Source organism: Rhincodon typus, chromosome 4, assembly GCF_021869965.1.
Source record: "Rhincodon typus isolate 14 chromosome 4, sRhiTyp1.1, whole genome shotgun sequence".
Classification (NCBI taxonomy): Eukaryota; Metazoa; Chordata; class Chondrichthyes; order Orectolobiformes; family Rhincodontidae; genus Rhincodon; species Rhincodon typus.
In genome coordinates this window covers 77,436,806-77,451,608 of record NC_063335.1, presented here as the reverse complement: position 1 = coordinate 77,451,608, position 14,803 = coordinate 77,436,806, and positions in this window count along the sequence as shown.

Below are 14,803 nucleotides of genomic sequence, written 5' to 3'. Positions count from 1 at the left end.
AATGGTATCAATGTGGATTTCACAAGTTTCAAAATCTCCCCTCCCCCTACCGCATCCCAAAACCAGTCCAGCTCGTCCCTGCCTCCCTAACCTGTTCTTCCTCCCACCTATCCCCTCCTCCCACCTCAAGCCGCACCTCCATCTCCTACCGACCAACCTCATCCGGCCCCCTTGACCTGTCCGTCCTCCCTGGACTGACCTATCCCCTTCCTAACTCCCTACCTACACTCACCTTTACTGGCTCCATCCCCGCCTCTTCGACCTGTTTGTTTCTTCTCCACCTATCCTCTCCTCTATCCCTCTTCTATCCGCCTCCCACTCTCTCCCTATTTATTTCAGAACCCCCTTCCCCTTCCCCTTTTCTGATGAAGGGTCTAGGCCCGAAACGTCAGCCTCTCTGCTCCTATGATGCTGCTTGGCCCGCTGTGTTCATCCAGCCCTGCACTTTGTTGTCTCGGATTCTCCAGCATCTGCAGTTTCTACTATCTCTGTCTTAACTTTGACTCTTGTTTTTAATGTATTATGTGTAATCAAATGGTGCGTTCTTATGGCTACTTGTCCACATTTCACTATATTTTCACAAATACAAGTAACAAAAAATTTCTATCTATCTATCAAAATATTAAGGGTTAAGGTTATTTTTCCTAAGAACTGTCCATCCTCTTTCATTTCATACTCACAGTTAAATACAGATATAAAAACACTAAACCTATCCTCAAGTTAGAGCAATTTTTTTCTCATTATCTCCCATTTTCTGGACATTCTTCACTCTGCATTGTTACTGTTACTGGATGTTCTTGCAATTATATGAACCTGTATGACAGTCCTGAGCTCCAACAATCTTGATACAATTTCCATGACCCTGCTCAGCTCAAATGCAGGCAGAAGTTCATGTGACAAGGGTAAAAGATAAAGGTCAGCACTGAATGTCTCAATTATTACCAACAAGATTCCTTTATACAGGAGATTGGTTCCCTGTCCTAATATCAATCTATGTAACTTGGTATCAAATTTTATCTTACAGTGTCTTGACAAGCTTCCATGATGTTATGAGTGTTTTATGGATACAGCTTGTGGCGGTCTTGACTTGAGTTACATTTGAGAGGACTCAGCTATTGTTTGCATAACGCACATTTTGATTTGTTCTGAGGAAGGGTCACCAGGCCCGAAACGTGAACTCTGATTTTTTTCTTCATAGATGCTGCCAGACCAGCTGAGATTTTCCAGCAACCTCTGTTTTTGTTCCTGATTTACAGCATCCACGGTTCTTTCGGTTTTTACTTCCTTGGTTTCTACATGATTATTTTTCTTCCTACTGTTAGATTTCCCTGTATTTCCATCATTTTTGGGTGGTTGTGTTATTTTCTTCCAGGCCGCTATGATTATCATTCAGTGCAGTTACTGTATTGAATAAAGCCGTTCATTCATATTATTGACATCAGGAGAACAAAACAGTCCTCACAAAGACTGGGAGTTCATCTTGTATGAGAACAGTTATCCTCTCAAATGTAACTCAAGTCAAGACCACCACAAGCTGTATCCATAAAGCACTCATAACATCATGGGAGATTGTCAAGATACTATAAGATCAAATTTGGTACCAAGTTACATAAATAGATATTAGAACAGGAAACCAATTTCTTTTTAAAGAACTAGATTTTAAGGAATATCTCAAAGGAGTGAGGAAGAGGGATGGCAAGATATAGGGAAAGAATTCAAGAATTTAGGGCCTACACTGCTGAAGGCACATAAATGATGGGACAGTGGACATCAGGAATACAGGAAAAACTTGAACTGAAGCAGCCATTTACAAAGTGTACTGCGTTGATTTGGGGCAGAGTGGCGGCTTAGTGCTAATGTTATTGGACTAGTTATTTAGAAATCCCAGTTCATGTCGTGTGGACACGGGTTTTAATCCCACCATGGCAGATGGGGAGATTTTTATTCAATAAGTGTATTAGAGAGGAAGAAAAAATATGAGCACAATAGTGACAGCTTTCGATTGTTCAAAAAATGCATCTGGTTCACTAATGTCCTTTGGGAAGGAAATCTGACGTTGTTCTGTAGCCTGGCTTCCATAGGGATCCAGACTCATTGTAATGTGGTAACTCCCTTCTGGGTAATTAGGGATGGGCAGTAAATGCCACCTTAGTCAGCAATGCCTCCATCCTGTGAACAAATATGTTAAAAATTTGCAATCAATGCATCGGCCATTTCATTAGCATTCTGATTGAGGTGCTTAGGCATTGGCAGAGATTTGCTGCATGGCATAGTGATTGCCAGTTGATCCTGGGTGTATCAGTAATGTTGGAGTTATCAGCAGTGATAGCATAAAAGACCAACTGCCCTTGCTAGGCTTTGCATGTAAATTATTCAATTGGAAACATGGGTGATTTACAGGTGGTTGCTAATAGGTTAACAAAAACATGGGTGACTTGACGTTGGGGGAAAATATAAAGATATGGAGGCGCTAATGTTGACTTGGGGTGGACAAAGTCAGAAGTCACACAACACCAGGTTATAGTCCAACAGGTTTATTTGAAATCACATTTGAAATCATGATTGGACTGAAAATAAAGAAGAGGTGGGTTCAACCTTTCCCCCTCTCCCTACCTCTCTCTCACCTTTGATGGTCTGCATTGCCCTTAATGGGCTTTGCACAAATATTGATGAATTGGAAAACATGGGTGATTTACTGGTGGTAGTTAATAGATCAAAAAACACACCACGGGTGATTTAGTCATGGAAAAGAAGTCTGTTCAGTTGTATGTAAGAATGTTTCTAGATAGAAAGAATAAAAAACCAGTGTTAGCTGAAGGTAAAACCAGGGTCCTGTGAACCATTCATGTTCAAGCCTTCCTCTGTTGTGTAGAGTTACAGTTGTGTCTGCAGAATGCAGTGTCAGGCAGAGTGATTCATGTGGGTGAATGTTGAGAGGGGGCTGTGTTGCAGGCAGTTCATCATTGCTGATATGCACTGGTGCCTCAGCCAGGGCAGTACCTTCTGTGGGTGTCTACATTTGCTGAAGTGAAATGTGGTTGGCCAATACTGTCATGTCCCCTGCTGGCCACCAACAACACGTCTCAGTATGTCATGAAGTGTGTTCAGCTCTCAGTTGCAGGGTTTACCACATTTCTGGGATTTAAGAAACTCTTTTGCTTGTTTTGCTGCCACTTAGGTTCTTTCTACTGAGAGTGATGGGCCCTGCCACTATGGTATGTTGGCCACTGTGGCTGCCTAACTAAGAAGGCGAAACAAAATTGATGGGAAACACAGGAGGAGGAGCAAGCTTCTGTGGAGGACAAAGAGCAGCCAGCACAGGCAGAGGTCACAGCCCAGTGTGAAGGAAGCTGACCTGGTTGTGAATGTGAGGGAAACGTTCAGCTTTTGTTAGCTTTTTCTTTTCTGTTCCATTTTGCATTCTGTAACCAAATGTTCATGTATGTATTTGAATTTTTCTGATTGTTTGAACATGTGTGATGTTCCCCTACTGGACAGTGACAAGTGGTGAGTGTAAAGTGGACATTGGAGACAGGGCAGTGTTGCCTCAGACAGTGTTCAGACGAGATATATCTGAGGACAGGTACAGTGTGTGATCTGATGTCTAAATAGTGAGAAAATGGGATTGTGCACGTGAGAGAGTGTCAGCCGTGCCTTGGCAATGTGGCTTCAGGGCTGCTGTGCCTTGAAGTTGCCAGTGAGGGGCAATGCCAGATTGCCAACACTTGTCCGGGTGCACTGTGTGGCATTTTAAAGATGATACAGGCACAAGGAATGCTGGCCTTTGGTTGGATATCTAATGAGTTGTATTATGTTTATGGTTCACTAGAACCAGAAATCAATCATGAAGTAGATGGGGGTGGGGGGGTCGGGTAAACTTGAACAGGAAAAGTACTTTATTGTGCACCCTCTCAACTCCACAGTCAGTCTTAGACTGTCCCTCTAGCTCCTGCCTGTGGGTCACCTGACCCATTCTCTTAAAGGGAGAACACATACCCAACTCCATACAAAGCAAGTGGCAGTTATGTGGGACTGTTAAGGTGTACAATGACAGACACCACAGGGGTAGAGTAGGTAATAAATGAAGCAAGTTCTAAATAAGATAAATAAACTTCACTGCAAAGTTAGTTCAGTTAGATAAACAAGGGTAGAAAAGAGAAAATAAATGAGGTCATTATGTCCTACGATACAAGAAGACAAAGGCAAAAAATTTCACCTTAGAAAGAAGGTGTGAAAGAAGCAATGTGCAGGTTCCTGTTTCTGAGAAAACAGGACCATGGCAGCAAAACAGCTGTTAGCACAGCAGATTCCAAAGCAGCTTGGGCTAAAAAGCAGTGCGTTTATGTTGGTAAGGAAGAGCTGCAGAAGGCTACGGAAGAGCCAAGTTGTAAGAAGCATTGTGAAAGGCTCCAATAAGGGGCTGAAATTTACCTGGGGTGGGTGAAGGGTCTCTGACACTAGCTCAGGCATTTGGGAGGAATCTGTGCTTGGCTAGCTCATTCCACAGTAATTTAAAGGTTGTTGGTCTTTGGTTAATTTGAGATAGGACTTCCAACAAAGTCAATGAAGATCCAGCTCTGTTAAGAAAGAAATGACCCATATCGGCAGTTTGTCTAAGGGCCTGATGAAGAGACATTACCTAAAGAAGCTAGCATCGATTGCATGTAGAAGATAGCTGGAAAGTACAGGCGTGCTAACTGCTGAAGGTGGGGATAACACAGCGTGGAGCTGGAAGAACACAGCAGGCCAGGCGTCATCAGAGGAACGGGAAAGTTGTTGATTCAGGTCGGTACCCTTCTTCAGAAGGCTTCTGATTGGCCATCATCTTTCTCTGGACATACCTCTATCCTGGGGTCTTGATTTCAGAAGGTTAGCCTGATTAACAGATGGTCCAATGAGCTTTTACTGAAAGAGGCAGCATGACTTTCTTGCTGTCCCCTTCTGCTAACTGACAGGGCCCCAGCACCTCGACAAGACTCACCCCCATTGTGCGTAATGTGAAAAATTGGATGCCGAATCTGTTCTTGCAAATCAGTTTTCCAACAAATGTTCTGGGGTTAAGTAATGAAACTACGTTAATCCACACATTTTCATTTCAACGTGTTAGTTTAACAAGTGCATGTTTCCGCATTAAATTGTTTTGAGTCTCAACCTATTTTCAAAAAGCAGGAAAATTAGAACCTTTCTCTGTTTCTTTTTTTGTTAGTATAAATACATCATCAGTTAGAACTATTTATAAAGTTGAGTCTTTAACTTTTGTGTGAATATTAGTGCAAAATAATATGTTTATTTATCTATTATCTCATCCGAAGTATTAAATAGCTCAAAATGTGTATTGATCATCTTGTTAGAACAGAAGAAAAAGGAATTTAGTCAATAAATGCCAAATATTTATACTGCACAGAAGAAAATGTAACAACAAATTGCATTTATAAGTGGAGGACATGGTGATTTAGAGGTGCTGTGTGATATCAAAGCCAAAGTTTTCATATCAATTTGATATTTAAAACAATTTGTAGAATATAATCCTTCAATAACTCAAGAACATTTAGAATTAGTAACAGCCTGGCTTGCAATGAAGAAATTCCTTGAAACATACTTCCCCTTTTTTTTGTTGCTGAGAAAGCATGACTTCGAATGGAATGAACATGTCTTCTTTATCTCAGTTAAATCAAATTCTGGATATATCAGTGCTGTTCTTGCAGATTATTGAATGCAATTCCTCACAAGAGATTTAATATCTCAGTATAAAACATCAAAATATTCTCTTACGTTACAAAAGTGATATGATAAATGCTCAGAAGGATTGTATCAGTTGTCCACTAAAGAGCCGCAATTTCCTCAAAAGAGATTACTCATGTTCCTCTTTGCAAGTCCAAGTCATGTTTCTCCAATGCAGATTCATGCCTCTCCTAAAGGTAAGATTATATGGGCTTCATATCAGGGAACAGTCTGGTCCCAATATGAACTTTTCTTTTGTCTTCATGTGATGTGAGCATCACTGGCTGAACAAGCAATTATTGTTTATTCCTAGATGCCACAGAAAAGGTGATGGTGAGATGCCTTCTTGAATTACTGCAGTCTATTTGCTGTAGGTAAACCACAATGATGTTATTTACTGTAACAATATCAATCATTGATGGAAGAAAACCTGTGAGGGAGTTTAGAATAAGAGGACTGGTTAATTCTGATGTATAACTTTAATATCTGAATCTGAATGTACAGAGTGATGTAAATAGACTAAAGGGACCTGCATCATGTGAGTGAATAATTGTGCAGTCTGCAGGACTGATGTCTTCATAGTATAACAAAGCTATGAGAAAATCTCTTAGATAGAACTGAGCCATTGTTTGACTTCTCAAGTTAAGGATTTATTAATTATATGCTGTTCATATTCTGGTATGGAAACGAGTATGTTCAATCAGAATATGTGGATTTTGAGATTATAGATATGTAAAGAGGGCTATTACTGTAATAATTAAAATATTTTAACCTCCTTTTGTTTAATTTGCACCGTATAATTGCATTATCCATCTCCAATAAGTCATATTATTCTTGGATCACACCTTAGAAATTTCCATTTAACTGCTTAGGTCAACACGTGACTGCAGTGAATATCTTTCTGATTTGTTACTACTCTCTGAGCATTCAGAAAAGAGAGATGAAATTTCACAACGCCTCCAGGATCGATTGTCATTTTATTGTCACCTTGTTTCCATCTACAATGGGGCAAGAACAGGATCAAAATAATGTAGGACACAGAACTACTGATGCATTTCTAATCATCTGCCTATTGAGATGGCTGAATTTGATTTCGCCGACCAAAGCTTCAGCAAGAAATAGGCAGAGACATTCATATATCTTTAAAAAGAACATAGGAATAACTCTGCCCAATATAAATGACTTTTAATGGAGCCTATTTCAAATTGATCATTGTTATATTTATAATGAAATCCTACTGGGCATCCAAGCTCTTTTAGTTTCACTGCAGTGTGAACTGCTGACTGAATTACAAATGAATGGTCCATAGCCTGTAGAGATTCACTGACTATGTCTTCATCAGCCACACATGCTTAACACCGAGATCAAATATGTCTATATTCAATCCAACTTCATTACCACTTCCAAAGAACCATCAAAATTCTAGCTTGTCATATAATCAAGTCATTCGATCTTACATTCCTAAGTCATTAATTTGCCACAAAGGTTCTTATCTTGCAGATCACTAATAAAGACAAGTATAGGCTAGTAAAATGATTAAAGGATTTTCTTTCTATTCCTTAATGAGGCATTTGAAGCTGGCAAAAATAGATAGAAAAGAATATAGATTCACCAATCCTTTGCTCCTTGCAGAACACTGTGTTCAAAAGACAAGGTCATTGGAGACAGGAGTCAATTCTCAGAACTGCATCTCCTTCCAGCATAGCTCTTCACAACATCAGTGAAGATCTGTGAATATATTCACACAAGTCTTCTCTCCTATGTACCTGTAAGTGAAATTAGTTTAGGCAGTTATCTGCAGTTTCTGGTGAACATAGATCCACAGCACAAAACTGTTCAGAACTCACTATTATCAAGTTCCCTTCAAAGCACTTCAATCTGTACTTACTATATCCTCGAGCTCTAGAAGTCAACAACGTAAGAGTGAAAAAATGCACACCTTGTTGTTTCATTAAGTGATAATAATGATAAAACTGACCTGCTTTACATGAATGCATCTACATTATTTTAGAATCCTTTCATTATGTTATATGTTGTGCTAAGCAATGTCCTAAGGATAATTTTTACCCTAAAGTACTGAATGAGTAATTTAAGTTCCTGATCCACCTGGAGTTTCTAGGTTCTCACAATTTCAGAACTTTTGCTAAATATCCTCTTAACCCCCTCTGCTTTACAAAAGTTGTCACTGAATGTCAAACTTCTTGGGACAACTAAAGTATGCCATCTCTGGCACCATCTTGTAAAATAATCTCTTTGATTTTAATATCCTTTCAATAAGGGGGCACTTATATTGTATACACCTCTCAAGCTGTGGAATAACCAATCCAACATGCAACTTCATCATTATTTCATCACTCTGTTTACTATGGGACTATCCATAAACACCAGAATGCTATTGAGCCTTCTCGTGGCATCATCTAAATTATCTTGAACTTACAGAGATTTGCTTGTTTAATTCCTTAGGTCAGTTGGTGATCTACGCTCATTGGGTAGAGATCCTGTGTTGTTAGGCTGAAAGTACCTAATGGGTTCTTTAGATCTGATCAAAATGATTCCATTAAGACAAGTGCACTTTCATATAAAGCAAATTTATTAACTTAATTTAATTTAAATATATGAAAACTAATAAGTGAACCTATTGGCTTAAACTACTTTAGACGTATTCAACAAGAGAGTCTCACTGCCTTTTGCCCATCAGGGACTCCTGGGTGACTTTTGGAACTTGTAGCTCTATCTCAATTTCTACTGCACGAGTCCTCGAATCCAGCCCAATGATGAAGGTCAATGCCTCTCGTCTGGTGAAGAAAGTCCCAGTCTCATGACCCCCAATCCAATGCAGAAAGTCCCTCAAGTGGGACAAAATTCCTGATATTAGTACTATTCTGGTTACGTGCTGAATCAACATTTCATAGTCTTTTCAGAACTTTTCTAGATGTTCCATTGTGCAGAAAATAAGTTGAAAACATCTCCAGATGGCTCCGTGTTAAATACATAAGAAAATGATTCCCACAGTCAGCCAAGGTTATGCAGTTACCTTCCAGCCAAAACAAGCATTTTTTACACCACACCTATTTTCATGTATTTTTACACTTTGCTTCGATTTGCTCATTGTTGTGTTCAATTAACCCTTGATGATTAATCCTTAATGGTCTGATTTGAAGATATCATTTTTAAGCCCAACAAGACACTTGCTGAAAAACATATTGCCTCCAAATTATCCCATTGTATTTTCCGGCTGGCACATATCCAGTTGATGAAGCTTGCAGTTGCCATGGAGAATGTCCCTCAGAGAGTACCCCAAGGAAAAGTAGGGTCCAGAGTCCAACCCCGTGCTGGAAGCAAATGTTAGAAGCCTGAAACTAGAACAACTCTCTGCTGCAATTCTCTATTTGAACTTCCCAAGCCAAGGGACAACATTACTCCAGCCACAGGAAATGTAATGAAACCAACTGCACTGAAATACTCACCAGCAAGAATAACGTGTAAAACTTTATTAAAAATGACACATTTCAAATCATAAAATGTGAAAATTGGCAAATTATTTCCCTGTAACTGTCAGTATGTCTGGAGATCTGAGTGCTTCTCAAGAATTATCTTTCAGCGACCAATCTCTAACTATCTGGAGGTTAGAAGACCTGGTTTAATATCCCTCACACCACCCTCATCCACCAGTTATGTTACATTCTTAAACATGTTAATAAATTACCTGGTGAAACTTGCCTTAAGTAATGCTAAATGGGTCTTTAATTATTTGTTTAAATCTAACTAATGCACAAATTCTGTTCCATTCAAAATAATCTATAATTTTTCCAACCATAAATGTCAAACCAATAGATCTATAATTTTGAAGATCATGTTTCTGACCTTTATAATAACAAAATGGCATCAGATATTTTTCAATGTTTGACTATGCCTGTTGCCTTCAGTCAGCTGTAAAACATTTTAATCAAATTACAGTAATATGGCTTCGAAGGTTGAAAATTTAGATTGCATTCTCCTTAAATGGACTTCTATTGTATAATTCAGCTATTTATTTTCATTGCTCACTGTTCAATGAACAAGAATATTTATTTTCAGTGTTTTTACTTGATCATCAGAATACTCATGGGCACTCTTTCTAAAAACAATAAATATTTCCCAAATCTGCATCTTAACTGAAATATTTTACAGAACTGAATAGTTCTAAACTGAATAGAGATCTTTGACTGCAATTTGCAGAGACAAGTGCTGAATTTTACAGATTGTGTGAGTCATAGAGGAAGCTTGTGACAAATATTCACTCTTGCCTTGTCCCACTCCCTCACCACGGTTAAGCACTCGGTAAATTTGGTGTCCAACTGCTAGGAGTACCAGAAAATTGCAGTCGAGGGTGAAACATTCTGCAGACATTGAAACAGTTATTAAGTATAAAGGGATCAAAGGGTATGAAGAGAAAGCAGAAATAAGGTATTGAGTTCAATGATCAGCCATGATAATATTGAATGGTCGAGCAGTTTCAAAGGCATAAGAGGCCTACTCTGCTCCTATTTTCTATGTTTGTACGCAACAGAGAAGCAGGAGTCAGCTATTCAGCCCCTTAACATTGTGTTAACATTCTAGATCATACATAATGATGTTCTAATGTATGGTATGTCATTTATAAATGTTTTACAACATTTGTATTTAAGTTTGGATTTTTGAATTTAAAGTTAGTAACATTTAGGTTTTACTGTGTTTCTAAGAGGTTACATGATAAACGTGTAAGTATTTTTATAGCCATGGTTACTTCATTTAAAGCACTTTGATACAGAAGTAGTGTCGAGGGCTGATGGGTTTTTGTCTATATTAGGAGAGTTCATGACCAAGCAAAGTAAACTATTGTGCATCAAGGTTTTGGCTGGAAGCTTCTGGACTTTGTTTTATTTTAAGCTTAAGGAAAACACCAATAGATTGAAAAAAAAAATGTTTTCTTTTAGTTTCAGTTTGGGGCAATTCTGCAAAAAGACTTGGATGAAGGTGGATGTGCAAAGCATTGTTCCTGGGAAATGGAGAATATGTAAAATTGATGACCTCAGAGAAAGAAATCTAGTAGTAGTTCCAGTCCAAGAGTGTTTTGATAAAACCCTGAAGAGATTATTTGAAGCTAAGTATATTTAAGATCAGGTTATGAAAACTCCAGGAAGAGGCTATTAGATTTTCCAGACAGGGAGGTGAAGTCTCTGTTAAATTAAACCTATCAAGGTGCTAGAGAAAGAGATTTTTGTTGGTGCGAATAATGTTTAGTTAATAGGATAGTAATTCTGTGGAATTCCTTACTGCAAACGAGTATAGAGGCTGGACCATTAATTATATTCATGAGATAGACAAATAGTAAAACACCAGTGGAGTCATAAAAAATTGGTAGAATTTTGAATTCACTGGATTTAAGAGGAATTTGTACCTTTCTTGTTAAAGTAAAGGCAATGGTATTGTTCTGGACATAAAGCAGCTGCACTTTGTGAAGGTAATCGTGTGGGAATTTTATGGTGGCTTTGACTGCTACTAAGATTTTCTGAAAGAGGAAGATATGACATTGAATTACTTAACATCTTTGACTAAAACCAAACAGAAAGAATTAGCAGAAAGAAGCTGAAGATAGAAGTAAAAGCAAGATCTCATAAGAATGAGATGTTTCAAGTTTTTTTTATTCACTCATGGGATGTGGGCATCACTGGCTGGGCCAGCATTCTTTGGCTTACCCTAGTTTCCCTTCAGAAGCTGCCTACTTGAATCATCACAGTTCATGTGCTGTAGGTAGACCACAATGCCATTGGGACGGAGTTCCAGGCTTTTGATTCAGTGATACTGAAGGAACAGCGCTATATTTTCACGTGAGAATAATGAGTGGCTTGGAGGGAAACTTGCAGGTGGTGGCATTCCTATGTATTTGATATCTTTGTCCTTCTAGATGATAGTAATTGTGGGTTTGAAAGATACTGTCTTGATGAATTGCTGCACTGCATCTTGTAGATAGTACACGTTGGTGATGGAGGGTGTCGATGTTTCTGGATATGGTGCCAATCAAGCAGGCTGCTTTGTCCTTGATAGTGTCAAGTTTCTTGAGTATTATTGGGACTGCATTCATCCAGGCAAGTGGGGAGCATTCCATCACACTCCTGACTTATACCTTGCAGATGGTGGATAAGCTTTGGGGAGTCAGGAAGTAAGTAATTTGACGCAAGATTCCTAGTTTCTAATTAGATCTCTTTTCTCCTCAGAGTTCTATAATTTCTTTCCATTTAAATTGTTATGGTTAGTTCATTGCCAAGAGTCACTGATTCATTATGATTTTGGATGAGATAGGGTTAGGGTTGGCCCAAATGGTCATGCTCCTGGGTGAGGATGGATGAACTGCCTTTTCTTCTGAATTCTACACCTCTCTCGGTTGGTTGCAACAAGGTCAATTTAAACAAAGATCCCTTCCCTTATGGATACCTATTCTTAATTGAAATTGCCATTCTTTTAGTGCCTCTAGGTTAAAGTCCTGGCATGCATTTCCAGTCAGGCTTCCGGGTCTCGCTACAGAAAATGGACTTCAATGGGTCAAGAGAGCATCTCACTGCACTTTGTCAAGGGCATTAGGGATAGGCGATAAATACTGGCCCAGCCAACCATCCCCACATCCCATCAAATATAAAAGAAAATCTGAGTATCCTGGTGCCTGAATCACAAAAGAACAAAATGGAGGTACAGCAAATGAAATGTTGTTGTTATTGCAAGAGGAATGCAATATTGCTATGATCCCGGCTGATGGTGGTATGGGACAAGTTAGATCCCAAATGAAATGTGGCTTGATAAAGCAAAGGGTTTATTTTTGCAATCTGGCTACTGTGGTTGCCAGTCACTGAGCCTATTCACAAGAGGCTGCTAATGCAATCTTTAAACAAAAGATCATCAAAGTTCATTACATGTATAAGGAAATAAACACTAACAATTTATACATTATACAATAAATAATTGCAACAATCTTATTCTAAAAGCAGACTTTTTTTGGTTTGATTTGATTTATTATGGTCATGTGTACCGAGATACAGTGAAAATTACTGTTTTGTGTGCTAACCAGACAAAGCATACCTTACATAATTCAATTCTTTGTTCCCTAAACAAAAATTTAACAGATATTCAAATCTCCATGAGGGGTCACCTGGTTTCCACTTTAATGTTCTTTGTTCAGTTGCATGGGAATATCTGTGCCCACTTGATTTTACCGTCCTTAGTCAATGTCCCTTCACAAACTGTTAATACAACTTACTTATTTATTAATATTAGTTCCTTAAACATTTCTTCCATGGTCTTTTGTTTTCTGGAGCTTCTCAGGGCTTCATTCTCCTTCTCCAAATGTTCTGGAGACTGCTAAATTGCGTTGTTGTTTCCAGACTTTTTCTCTCTGAAAATAAATGTTAAAATCATAGAAACCCTACAGTGCAGAAGCAGGCCATTTGGCCCATCGAGTCCACACTGACTCTCAAAACAGCATCCCATTTTGATTCACCCCCTTCCCTATCCCTGTAACCCTGAAATTCCCATGTCCTAGCCTACACAGCTTTGGACTGTGGGAGGAAACTGGATAAAATTCACACACACACACTGGGGAATGTGTAAACTCCATACAGATACTCATTCATAAGTGGAATCAAACCCAGGCCCCTGGCGCTGTGAGGAAGCAGTGCTAAGTGCCGCCCCACTTGACAGTCACTTTACATTTAGATGTTAAGGGGTGTGAGGAGCGATGGCTGGAAGGCTGTTTAGTGTTTTATTGTTTCTAAAAATAAACTTCAGGACAGCGTAATCCAAGTATAATTTCAAAAGGAGTATGGCTAAGAATTATTTTTGGTAGAGTGTATATTGGGTATACTGCACATCGAGTAAATTGGATATGAGGTAAACTGGATATTAGCCTTCCTTTTGAGTTTTGATGGTATCTTGTAAGAGGTGGGACTTCAATCCTCTCTGAAGAGGGTTAGCATCATCGGGTTGGTTGAGAGGGAGCACAGATTGGTTTGTATTTGTGTGTCACAAGATATACAGATCCAAGATAGACTGATAGGCAGTATTATATGACACCAGTTTTGGGCCATCTATTCGTTAAAGTGTGCTGACTTTTGTTGCATTGGGTTATGTATCTCTGTAAATTATGGCACATTGTTTACTGTGGTGATAACCTGCTGCTAACATAATGCATTGCTATCCTCTGGTAAAAGTACCACTGAGAGAAACTCTTCCAGTTAATATAGGGGCTAACAAAAAGGATGGAATGTTATAGTGTGCATCCTGCTGGATCTATTTTGTCTAGATGTCAGATTTCCTTTATTTTCATTTTTCTGGCTGTTGCTTCAAATCCTCCCCTCACTGAGTGCTGAAGGGAGAGAAGAATAGCACAAAAACCAGAACAGTCTTCAAATTTTGTTGTAATGTCAACAGAGATGTACAGTGAGTTAGAAGGGGTCACTCTGAAGATGAGGAATGTTGGGCCAGTTCATGGTAAGTAATTGATTTCTGTAGCAAAAGCTATTTTCAATTGGAGAGCCCAATAGTTAGGAATTGCAAGCTGCTTGATGAGGAGCTGATGAGTGTTTCATTTTGTGCCACAATAAGGTAAAACTAACTTAAAATTTCCAGTAAGTTTAGCTAGTCATCTATGAAATGGAAGCATAGCAGGGCACCTGCAACCCATCAAACAAACATTATGTATCATGTGGAAACTTCAGTACATTTCTCATGATCCTGTCAATTACATCAACTGGAGAAGTTCAAACTCCGGTTTTCCGCTTGAGCGGTAACCAGCATCACTGATGTGTATCTGCAAGGCTCAGAGCTATGATTCTGAAGGTGGTCACTCTGCAAGTTAAGGATGTATTGACACGGAGCACCAGGCAAGTATTACAGTAGGCCCCTGATTGCATTTTGCCCATCAATCAGTATTGTAGTTTTGTTAGTGCTGTTCAGAAGGTTTTAATTGATCTTGTCAGGGGTGTGGGAACCAACAGTAGAGAAGAATACCATGGTTCACAAAATACCAGGGTTAACAACAGGAGAATAGCAAGTTAACAGTTAAAGTCGGAGT